Consider the following 12,724-nt stretch of genomic DNA (forward strand, 5'->3'; position numbering starts at 1 on the left):
GAGCGGCAGACACCCACATAAAACAGCAAAGTGGGCCAAAGCGGGGGGAGGGAGCGGTGGCCAACAGCCTCCTGAGCTGAGAGCCCCTGACAGCATTCCAAACTGAAGGCCCCGAGTAGACGCTGACCCATGCATTTATTCTCCCTGAACAGGATCGCTATTAACAAACAGGTGTTCTGTGTTTTCTCATAACACAAAAAACGCCAAGTAGGCAGCTGGTGCCCACTTACAACTGATCACAAACAACCTAAAAAGTATTCTCCACGAGGGAGCCACGGGGGCAGGGTCAGCTATCTTAAAGAATTGTTTTAACCGGTGTGTGATATTTATACATTGTCCCGCCACTTTGGAATGCCCCAAGTAGTTTTCTACTTGGGTGGGGAGGGGGGCGCTGGTTTTCCTTGCCATCGTTCTTCCTAGCAAACAATATATTCTGTCATACACTCAGCATTCATCAATATTCATAAACTTAACATTTCTCAGCAACTTTAGAGTTAAGGAAACAAAGGCCCAGACAAACTTAAGATACACCAAAACTCAGGCTCAACATGTCCACCTGACTACTGAAGGCCTGTTTAAGGAGGTATCAGGAAATCCAGTTTCCATGTCAGGGTGGAGCTGGATCTGTTCATGCAATAAGGACGAAGACGGCCTATTTGTTTTTCGAGAGGAAACTGTCAATCTTTCTAATTATGAAAGTGTAGTGGGTGGCCGGGTGCAGTGGCTCACACCTGTAATCCCAGCACTGTTGGAAGCTGAGGTGGGAAGATCACTTGAGGTCAGGAGTTCTAGACCAGCCTGGCCAACATGCCCAAACCCTCTCTCTACTAAAAATACACACACACACACACAAAAATTATCCAGGCATACTGCATGCCCTATACTTCCAACTACTAAGGAGGTTGAGGCAGAAGAATTGTTGAACCCAGGAGGCAGAGGTTACAGTGAGCTGAAATTGTACCATAGCTCTCCAGCCTGAGTGAAACAGTGAGACTCTGTCTCAAAAAAAAAAAGAAAAAAGTCTCCTCTACATATATTAATATATGTCTTAGTCCATTCAGGCTGCTAGGACAGAATATCATAGACTGGGTGGCTTATGAACAACAAACATTTATTTCTCATAGTTCTGGAGGCTGGAAAATCCAAGATTAAAGCACCGGCAGATTCAGTGTCTGGAAAGGAAGGGCCTGCTTCTTGGTTCACAGATACTTGTATTCTTTTTTTTTTTGAGTTGGAGTTTCATTCTTGTTGCCCAGGCTGGAGGCGATCTCAGCTCACCTCCGCCTCCCGGAAGCAATTCGCCTGCCTCAGCCTTCCGAGTAGCTGGATTACAGGCGTGCACCACCATGCCCAGCTAATTTTGTATTTTTAGTAAAGATGGGGTTTCTCCATGTTGGTCGGGCTGGTCTCGAACTCCCAACCTCAGGTGATCCACCCACTTTGGCCTCCCAAAGTGCTGGGATTACAGGCATGAGCCACTGCACCCGGCCGATGCCTGTATCCTTACTGCATCTTCACATGGCACAGCTCTCAGGGACCGCCAGTGTAATGGCACTAATTTTATTCACGAGGGCTTGCCTTCATGACCAAGTCACCTCCCAAAGGCCACATTTCCAAATACCATCATGTTGGGGATTTGGTTTCAACATGGGAATTTTGGGGGAATATAAACTGTCTATAGTATATGAATGTATATGTATGATGGTTAATTTTATGTGTCAACTTGATTGGGCCACCAGAATGCCCAAGTATTTGGTCAAACATTATTCTGGGTGTGTGTGTGGATGAGGTTAACCTTTGAGTCAGTAGACTGAGTAACGCTGGTTGCCCTCCCGAATGTGAGTGGACCTCATCCAATCAATTGAGGGTCTGAATAGAAAAAAAAGCTTGAATAACAGGGAATTCTTCCTGCCTAACTGCCTTCAAGTGGGGATATGGGTTTTTCCCTGCCTTCCAACTCAGACGGAGACATTAGCTCTCCAGGGTATTGAGCCTACTGGCCTTTGGACTAGAACCACATCAGTGGCTCTCTTGGATCTTCCGCTTGCTAACTGCAGATCTTGGGACTTTTTGGTCTTCATAATTACATGAGTCAATTCCTTACGATAAATCTGCTTTCATATATGTATACATTCTATTGGTTCTGTTTCTCTGAACTCTATTACTGTGTGTGTGTGTGTGTGTGTGTGTGTGAGAGAGAGAGAGAGAGAGAGATTATGCTGTTAATATGTTAATATACTGGTCTGTGGGCTCAGCATTAAAGTAGGAATTTGCAACACACTCCACAGTTAACACTCACTTTTTTCCTCAACACCTAGACGTTTTCCATTTCTTAACAGAATCAGAATTTGGGGAGAAAGGAACATTGATAATAAATTGTCATTTTACAAATGATGAAACTAAAGCTTAGAGGAATAATCGATCACAGTCCATAATGAATGTATTGGCCGGACAGTCCCATCTCTATGTCATACTGTGGCAATGTTTTAAAAAAATGTTTGCTTAAGGCTTATATGGAAAGTATGTCCTGTGCTTTAATTGGAAGAGTCCCCCGACATGTTTTTCAACCTTTTATGGTTCATGAGCACCTCTGAGAATCTACTGAAACCTGTGAGTTCTCATCCCAGAAGTGATTCCGTAAAAACACAAACATAATTTTGCATATAATTTTAGAAACTCATTCATGTAGCCCCTGGCAATTCCTGAGCCATGGCTAAAGAAAACTTGCTTTAAGGCATTAGCTATGCAGTAATATGAAGGAGTTCAAATCAGCTTTACAGGCACAGCCCACTTAAAAATATCTCATGGCATTTTCTACACTTACAAAACAGGCATCCACATTATCATTAGTATTATTGTTTTTTAAGAGGCAGGGTCTCTGTCACCAGACTGGAGTGACAGTGACACAATCACAGCTCACTGCAGCCTCAAACTACTAGGCTCAAGTGGTCCTTCTCCCTTAGCCTCTCAAGCAGCTGGGACTATAGTTATGAACCGCCGTAGCTAGCTCCACATGATTATTTTTAATTTTTGAGACAGGGTCTTGCTCTGTCACCAGGCTGAATTGCAGTGACCTCATCAGAGCTCACTGCAGCCTCGACCTCTCAGGCTCAAGCAATCCTCCCTCCTCAGCCTCCCAAGCAGCTGGGACTACAGTCATGCACCAATACGTCTGGCTAATTTTTTATTTGTGGCTATGGGGGTTTCACCACGTTGCCAAGGCTGGTCTCAAACTCCCATGCTCCAGTGATGGGAATAGCTTCAATCAAGCAGGGAGAATCAAATGATGGGAATCCTGGTCCCATAATGGGAATCTCCAGAGATTCCCCATGAAAGAGAGTCAGAGCTAAGCATACTCCAGGCCCAGAGAGCCTGAGGTCAGTAGCCACCGTGATGTCTACTCAAATAGGAGACATCTTATGGCTTCAGCCCTCCCGCCCTGGCTTCTAAACCAGCAGTTCCAGGAGGACAGTAAGGAGGAGAGGCCAACCCCATGCTTCTTTTCCCAGTGCAGGCTTCTTGCTAAAGAGGCCCACTCTGGGAAGGGAGAAGATTTGACTCTGGCTAAACCACATTTGGCTTGTTGATTAATGTGTTGAACGGGACATTCAATTCCTGAATTTGAGATGCTGACTTCAAGTGATTTTAAAACTGTGTGTCACCTAAGAGGAAGAAGAAAGTCATTGAGTCTGCTGGATTTTCATCCAAAGAAGGGAATAATTCCCACCTGGAGTACACTAAAGGAAAGTTGGGAGGGAAAGGTAAAGTTGCATTCGATTGCCTTCACAGTGGGGCTTACCCAGAACACTTTGGAAGAAGACCCCTGGAAAGCCCTGGTGGAAGGCATGCAGCCCAAGGGCTCTCAAGAATCTCCTTCCTGGCCTTGCTGTGACAGTCCCCACCCGTCACCACATGACCAGCCACCTGAGACCCATAGTACAGCCACGAGTCTCAAACCCCCCACAGCTAAGGAAGTAACTCAGAGCACAGTATGTGACCTCTCCTGGTGACACTTGAGTAATAAGAAGTGGCAGCTCAGCCACAGCAGGTCTATATTTGGACCTTCACTCATGGCAGGCCTGTTGCTATTTGCGGCTGGAGCCAGCTTATGTTACCATCCAGCCTCGGTGCCCCACTTGTGGAACTCTGGTGTATAATAGGCAGGGATACCCTGTGGGGCATGCAGAGGTCACCAGGAAGGAAAGCCTGCTGAACACGGATTCAATTTTCTAGCAGAACTCCAGGTCCTCTGAGTTAAAAGAAGCATTTATGGATGCTTAGCAGGCAAGTTCTGGGGTAGTCATATTCTTCTAATGCAAATTATATTATTAGAAACTCCAGTGCAAATTATATTATTAGAAACTCAGGCTTACTGCTGTAATATTAATGTAATATCTTTCCTTTAGGTGGGAAAAGATATCATGGTAAATTGCAGATGTTTAAATTACAATAAACAGTGCAAATGTTTTCTGTGCCTTCTTCAAGTAAGAAGAAGGCACAGAACTGAACTGTTCGCATTAACTGAACATGATGTTGGGACAGGATGGGAGTGGCTCTGATGAACGTAGAGAGGGGCTGGTGATTCTTGCAATGTATCTTTAGGATATCTGTAATGCAGGGGCCCATTTGTTAGACCCATTTGCTAGAACAGTTTGGAAATCTAGGTGTTGAATATCATCTGGCTATAGTATTATGTTGTAAATATATTTTATTTAATCTGCATGTACATGCTGACAAATAATTACTTCATGCTTTGATTCAAATACTGAAAAACAGCCTTGTAATTGTTTTTCACTTGTTATGCATACAGCCTCCTCCTGTAGAAAGTTTTTAGGTTTGGGCAGTGTCTATAAAGCTGATTTGAATCATTTCATATCACTGTTAACACTTTAAGGCAAGTTTTCTTTTCTTTTCTTTTTTTTTTGAGACGGAGTTTCGCTCTTGTTACCCAGGTTGGAGTGCAATGGCGCGATCTCGGCTCACCGCAACCTCTGCCTCCTGGGTTCAGGCAATTCTCCTACCTCAACCTCCTGAGTAGCTGGGATTACAGGCACGCGCCACCATGCCCAGCTAATTTTTTGTAGTTTTAGTAGAGATGCGGTTTCACCATGTTGACCAGGATGGTCTCGATCTCTTTGACCTCGTGATCCACCCGCCTGGGCCTCCCAAAGTGCTGGGATTACAGGCGTGAGCCACCGCGCCCGGCCTAAGGCAAGTTTTCTTTCACTGTAGCTCAGGAATTGCCAAGGGCTGCATGGATGAGCTAAAAATTATATGCAAAATTATGTTCCTGCCCTTATGGGATCACTTCTGGCAAGAGAATTCACAGGGTTCAGTAGATTCAGTAGATGTGCTCATGACCAATAAACGGTTAATAAACAAACCAAGTGAGGTGGTAGATTGCTTGAGCCCAGGAGTTCAAGATTAGTCTGGGTGACATAGCTAGACCCTGTCTCTAAAAAAGAAAGAAAAAAAACATTCTGGGGAGACTTTTCTAAGTAACGCGCAGGGACACATCTCCCATATAAGCCTTTGGCAAACATCTTTTTTTTTAAGTGCTGCCCTATGGCACAGAGGCAAGGCTATCCAGCCAAAACATTCATAATGGACTGTGACTTATCACTTTACTTCTCTAAGCTTTAGTTTCACCATTTATAAAATGATCATTTATTGTCAATGTTCCTTTCTCCCCAAATTCTGATTCTGCTAAGAAGGAGTCCAAGTGTTGAGGAAAAAAGTGAGTGTTAACCATAGCATATGTAGCAAAATTCCTACTTTGACACTGAGCCAGTTTGTATTGAGACCCGTTTGTGTGTATGTTCAAAGGGCAAGTGCCGCCTTGAAAGCATGCGTTCTTATCTGTATTTGCACTAAGTGTTTTCCACTCTTCTTGTGTTTTTCTGACAGTTCAACTTGTGCTTCACATTCTAGCTTCTAGTTAAAAGAATTTCTCATGATTTATTGGTCATACAGAATCCTGGCTATCTCCCTTTGGGCAGCACATGGGAATGTAAGCATTATTTTTAGTGGGCTGCTCCTCTGTCTGTAGATAGTGTGATTTAGTGGAAACCTGGGTTTGAATCCAAGCTCTTCACCTGACTGGTTGTGTGTCAGGTGAAGAGCTTGGATTCAAGCACAGGGCTAAATACAGAGTAGCCCAGATAAATTTTTGTAAAAGAAAATTGGCTATAAGCAAGGGCCTTATCCTCACAGGAACTCCTTTTGCCATCCTGAAATCAGGAATTTTTTTTAAACATCCATGACCTCCTGAATAAAATCAGGAAATTGAATTAGATGCTCTCCAAGGGACCTCCATGCCTAGAATACAACGTCTCTGCCTGGGCCCCTTGAAAACTTGCTATAGGGAGAGGAATGATCTCATAGCTGGTGTCTGTGTCATTGTGAGGCTGTTCTGCTTTAGTGCCTTCTTTCGTCATCGGCTGTTTTCAAGGGACAAATATTCCCACAGTGGCCATGGTTGATTCCACATGCTGTGGCCACTGTAAGCCTTCATTTTCCATCCCTTGTCCTCACTCTCCATGAGTGACCAGGTAGAAGCCTTCTGGCCCAGGTGGGAGATGCTAAGGTCAAATAATGATAATGATAATAAGAACAAAACAATCAGAGCAGCAAACACTTATTGAGGACTTACTTTAAGCCACATACTATGTATAAAGTACGTTATGTTATTTCATCTAAATGCCAACCTTATGAGGTAGACACTGTTAACAGAGCTGTTTGATGGTCCATGAAAGTGAGGCCTAAAGAGATGATTTTCCTGAAGCCATACTTCTAGGATGTGGCAGAAACAGCGTGCAAACATAGGACTGTCTGAACCCAGAGGGCAGTGTTCTTGGGGAGGAAGGATGGGGGACAGGAAAAGAGATATTACCTAGAGATTCAAGAGGTAGAGTCAGAATCAGGATTAACTGGTTAATAATTAGATTGGGGATGTTGAGGATGAGCATCTGGTCTCTGGTTTGGTGCTGGAGGGGGTGGATGTCATGCTATCATTCATGGATAGTAGCAATGCAGTGGCCTTCATAGAGGGCCGTGTTGGGTGAGCAAGGTTTAAGAAGCAGTGGTGAGATGAGGAAGAACGAGGAGGTCTCAGCAGGCAGGACAGCCTGAGCCAGGGCCTAGGGTGGGTCTCACATGGAAGACCCTGAGAGTGGCCAGAAGGAACGGAGGGTGACTGCTAGGGAAGGTGGGGCTGCTTGGGGAGTATAGAGCTATGGCATGGGAATGGGGGGGGGTCCCTGGTGCCCAGAGGAATTGGGACTTGCCAGTAATGGAGCCCTCAAGACATGCAGACCTACCACTTCTGCCTGAGCAAGGCAATGTATGCTGTATAAGCTATGCTGCTGTCCTGGGCAGAGACACCCATGAGGAAGAACCATGGCGTGCACAGTCAGCAGACTGCAGAGTCAGGAGGGTTTCAAGCAAGATTTTGAGCCACTGAGGGAAACAGTAGGATTCTGGATCTCCTAAAGCACAGAGTCTGTGCTTTAGGAGGGAGTACTCTGGGGACCCAGGAAAGAGGGAAAGTGGCATCTCTGAGAAGTTGTGCATAGCCCCAGATGGGGTAATAATCACTTACTCACTTGTCTGGAGCCTCCTTGAGACTGGTAACTGTGTCTCATCGATCGTACCCCCAGTGCCTAGCTCAGTCCTGTTCTCTTGAATTGACACCTCACCAGCCCCATGAACAGTGAGAGCTAGGGCAATGAATGATGACCATATCACAGACCATGAATGTGGTAAGGTTAGCCAGGGTCCCGAATGGACCTAGAGCTTCCCCAGATGACCTCTGCAAGGGTGCAGACTTTGCAGGTCATTCCATATTGCCCCATAATACACTGGCTCCAGGACTTCTAACTCTGGCATGACCAGGTAGAATCTATAATGCCCCAGGAGCAGAAGCAGCAACCAGGATCCCCGGTGGAGTGTAGATGAGCAACTGCTTCTAAGCTCAGGAGACCTGCTGCTGCGGTTCCTGGCTGAAAAGAGGCCCCTGTGCCTGATACCCAGGAGGAGCTAGCAATCCCTTGGGTCTGGTATGTATGGAGGGGGCCACTTGCTGGTCCAGCTCAGCACTAGTTTTGCCGGGATGCAGATTCAGTGTGAGAAGTTGTGCCCTAGTTAACTTGAAGCCACGCTTCTCTAGTCCTGTGTACAGGCTGCGTTAGTGAGGAGCCAGGACTGCCCCAGCCAGGGTCTGATGATGGACAGGTTTCTTTTTTTTTTCTTTCTTTTTTTGAGACAGAGTTTTGCTCTTGTCACCCAGGCTGGAGTGCAGTGGCATGATCTTGGCTCACCACAACCTCCACCTCCCAGGTTCAAGCAATTCTCCTGCCTCAGCCTCCCGAGTAGCTGGGATTACAGGTGTGTGCCACCACATCTAGCTAATTTTGTATTTTCAGTAGACACGGGGTTTCCCCATGTTGAACAGGCTGGTCTTGAACTCCCGACCTCAGGTGATCCGCCTGCCTCGGTCTTCCAAAGTGCTGGGATTACAGGCGTGAGACACCATGCCCCGCCTGTGGACAGGTTTCTTAGTAGTAACCTCCCCACAAAGAAAATTCTGGAGTCTTCATAAGTCATCGATGCCGTGGAGACAAAACCCTGGTATCTGGAAACCACTGGCTTTGCGATGCTGCCTCTGGAAGCCTGCCTCCACTCATCCTTCTCTCCATCTAGGAGGTGGACCTGATCCTATCTGTGGCCCCGATCCTATCTGTGGCCCCAAGTGGCGTGAATCAAGACATGGTGGAGCTAGTGTCTTGTGTGCCTTAATCCTGCGTGGTCATGGTATCTCAGCCTCAGCAGGTGTTACCGAAGTGATTATTTACCATTATGTTCCATGTGAAGAGTTTTGGAGCATTAGAGAATGGGAGAATCCCAAGAGTGATGTTCCCAAGTCTTGGAGTCTCAGGAGTAAGGTTTCCTTACAGGGACGCAGATCTCTGAAACCAGTAACATACATGGCATTGGGTTAGGATAGCAGCATCTTTGTCACTAATGACTGCTGGAGGTCGACCTCTCTGTGGGGTGCTGATGGAGTACCTAGAAAACAGCATCCCATGGGCTCTTCAGAGTGAAGAGGAGAAGAGAGAAGGTCCCCAGGGGCTCACCAGTGCTGAGTCTATGTAGTCATACTCCCAGCTCTCACCTCCCCAACCCCTCCATCATCAGGGAAGGCTGTTTGGTTCTTGTGTTTTTGTCTTGCTGTCAGAAAGAGCCAGGGTAAGCCCATGGAGGGAAATGTGAGGGACTTCCAGGGCAAGGTGTGGCCATGATTAATTCGGGGAGTGATATTTGGTACAAAGCCCCAGATGAAGTGGCTAAAGGCCCCTCTGGCTTAAGAGCAAGACAGGGTTCCATCAATGGCATCAGAACCTCCTGTTTTTGGATCAAAATGTTACCAGCATCCTGCGTTCTTGTAATTTCCCAGGATAGAAATCAAGAGAGATCACCAGATACAGCAGCAAAGAGAAAGTTTATTTTGGCTTGTGCACAAGGAAGCCAACACTGAAGAAGCAAAGAATGGGCTGCTCCTTGAGGGCAGCAGTGTGTGGGTTAGTTTTATAAAGTCTTTCTATGAGGAAAGTTTACATTAAGGCATGTTAGGAGGGTTTTTCTAGTGCTTGCACAGTGGCTTAACAAGCTTCTTCAAACGTTGTATGTAGCAACAGCATTTTAAATCTCCATCCCAGTGTGATTTTTAGTATTAACGTGAAGAAGAGGTAACTCTAGGTTGGAGTTTAAATCTAAGTGCACATTTGGGGCTCCAGGGAAGTCCCTAGCCCCCTGAGATAGGAGCTTATAGTTATAGTGGTTATAGTTTCTTGGGTCTTTTGTTACTGATTGGCTGGGAGTTAGATAAGCAAAAGCTTGACTGAGGAGCTTTTTGTTTGTTTAAGACAGAATCTCGCTCTATCCCCAGACTGGAGTGCAGTGGCATGATCTTGGCTCACTGACCTTCGCCTCCCAGGTTCAAGTGATTCTCATGCCTCAGTCTCCTGAGTAGCTAGGATTACAGTCACCTATCACCATGCCTGGTGTGGTGGTGCATGCCTGTGATCTCAGCTACTCGGCAGGCTGAGGTGGGAGGACTGCTTGAGCCCAGGAGGTCAAGCCTGCAGTGAGCTATCACACTACTGCACTTCAATGTGGGCAACAGAGCAAGACCCTGTCAAAAACAAAACAAACAAAAAACAGTGGAGGTAGTGGAAAGAAAAATGAATGGCTTTTTAAAAATACAGGTTGAGGGCCAGGCATGATGTCTCATGCCTGTAATCCCAGCACTTTGGGAGGCTATGGCAGGTGGATCACCTGAGGTCATGAGTTCAAGACTAGCCTGACCAACATGGAGAAACCCCCATCTCTACTAAAAATACAAAATTAATCAGGCATGGTGGTGCATGCCTATAATCCTAGCTACTTGGGAGGCTGAAGCAGGAGTACCACTTGGACCCAGGAGGCAGAGGTTGCAGTGAGCCAAGATCACACCACTGCACTCCAGCCTAGGCAACAAGAATGAAACTCCATCTCAAAAAAAATAATAATAACATACATATGTATAGTTTGGGAAGTGGCTATTAAAAGGATAGTCTGTTAGCAGAAGTGACAGTTCGTCACTGCAGAAAGATAAACAGAGTCGATAGGAAGCTGTCGAACTTGTTGACTTCTGTTTTCTGTGTACAACTGTGGAACAAATGGGGAAGACAAACAGCTGGCTGCTAACTTTGATCACATAAATGGAAGTTAAGGAAAGCTGGATCATAAAAGTGATGGATAAGGGGAAAAAAGTGCTAAACCATATCTTTAAATATTTTGCTTATCTTATTTTTCTCAAAATATTGTATATATGTCATGTTGAAATAGTTTAATAATATTGGTTTTTTTTAAAGGCATTAGGTCTACCACAATTTTAAAATGGAGATGGCTGCACAATTTGGGGAATTTACTAAAAATCGTCGAATTGTGCACTTGAAACATGAATTTTGTGGTATGTCAATTATATTTCAATAAGCTTCTTTTTAAAAAAGATACTATGGAATCAGATAAGCAGTTCACGTAATTCCTGGTTTTATGTAGAAACTGGTTGTTGATAGTACCTGTGCAGATGAATTACCACAGTACAACAATTATGGTGGTTGGGAATTTAGGTCAGTATTTGAATATCTATTGTACCTATTTGCAACTTGTGCAGATAAATTTAAAAACAGCTGCTTTTCTAACAAAATGAGCAAGAACAGTTTTAGTGGTGTGTCGGGATTAGAATCCAGACTGCAGTATGTGGACCTTTTACTTAAGAACCCCCTTAGAACATTATGTTATCCAACAATTGTTATTAAAAGTCAAATTACCTCGGATTAGGCAGCGATTTCTCAGATATGGAACCAGAAAGACAAGCTAAAAAGAAAAACATAGGTTAGACTTCATCAAAATTAAAAACTTTTGTGCCATCAAGAATGTAAAAAGACGACTCAGAGAATGAAAGAGAAAATATTTGTAAATCTTATTTTTAAGAAGAGAATTGTATCAGAATACACTGGGAGACCGAGGATGGAGGATTACTTAAGTCCAGGAGTTTGAGACCAGCCTGGGCAACATGGCGAAACCATGTCTCTACTAAAAATAATTTAAAAATTAGCAGAGCACGGTGGTGCACACCTGTAGTCCCAGCTTCTTGGGATGCTAGTCAGAGGGATCACTTGAGCTTTAGATGCTGAGGCTGCAGTGATCCATGATCCCACCCCTGCACTCCAGCTTGGGCGACAGTGTGAGACCCTGTGTCAATAAATAAATGAATGAATAAATAAAATTTTTAAATGCAAGAACAAACTCTTCTGTAACATTAGAAATTTTACATTTTTTTCTCCTTGAATTTGTATTTCCATTTTACATCTCATCAGCACTTCATCCTAATGTAATATTTTTATTTTTCTTTTGTTTTCTTTTCTTTCTCCTTCCTTCCTTTCTTCCTTCCTTTTTTCCCTCTTTCTCTTTCTCTCTCTCCCTTTCTCTCTTTCTTTCCTTCTTTTTTTTAAATTTTTATTTATTTATTTTTATTATACTTTAAGTTCTGGGGTACATATGCAGAACGTGCATGTTTGTTACACAGGTATACACCTGCCATAGTGGTTTGCTGCATCCATGACCCTGTTATCTACATTAGGTATTTCTCCTAATGCTATCCCTCCCCTAGCCCCCTGCATCCCCCGACAGGACCCTGACCCTTCTTTCTTTCGACAGGATCTCTTGTTCAGTCACCCAGGCTGGAGTGCAGTGACAAGATAATAGCTCACTGCAGCCCCAATCTTCCAAGCTACAGTGATCCTCCCACGCCTTAGTGTCCCAAGTAGCTGGGACTACAGGCACACACCACCACGCTGGGCTAGTTTTTTTTGTTTGGTTGGTTTTGGTTTTTTGTTTTGTTTTGTTGTGTTTGTTTTTTGAGAGGCAGTTTCACTCTTTTTGCCCACACTGGAGTGCAATGACACCATCTCGGCTCACGGCAACCTCCACCTCCCGGATTCAAGTGATTCTCCTGCCTCAGCCTCCCAGGCAGCCCGGATTACAGGCATGTGCCGCCATGCCTGGCTAATTTTGTATTTTTAGTAGAAATGCAGTTTCTCTATGTTGGTCAGGCTGGTCTCGAACTCCCCACCTCAGGTGATCTACCCCCCTTGGCCTCCCAAAGTGCTGGGATTATAGG

General features: G+C 44.8%; 1 protein-coding gene across 1 annotated transcript in view; it reads left to right on the forward strand.

Moving 5' to 3' along the window:
- Positions 1-3,147: 3,147 nt before the first annotated feature.
- FSD2 (fibronectin type III and SPRY domain containing 2) overlaps positions 3,148-12,724 on the forward strand; it is a 54,830-nt gene continuing 45,253 nt past the window's right edge. The window contains exon 1 of the mRNA XM_017502268.2: positions 3,148-4,284. The gene's annotated coding sequence lies outside the window, so the exon portion shown is untranslated. The remainder of the gene's footprint in view (positions 4,285-12,724) is intronic.

Source organism: Cebus imitator, unplaced genomic scaffold (genome assembly GCF_001604975.1).
Source record: "Cebus imitator isolate Cc_AM_T3 unplaced genomic scaffold, Cebus_imitator-1.0 Scaffold295, whole genome shotgun sequence".
NCBI lineage: Eukaryota > Metazoa > Chordata > Mammalia > Primates > Cebidae > Cebus > Cebus imitator.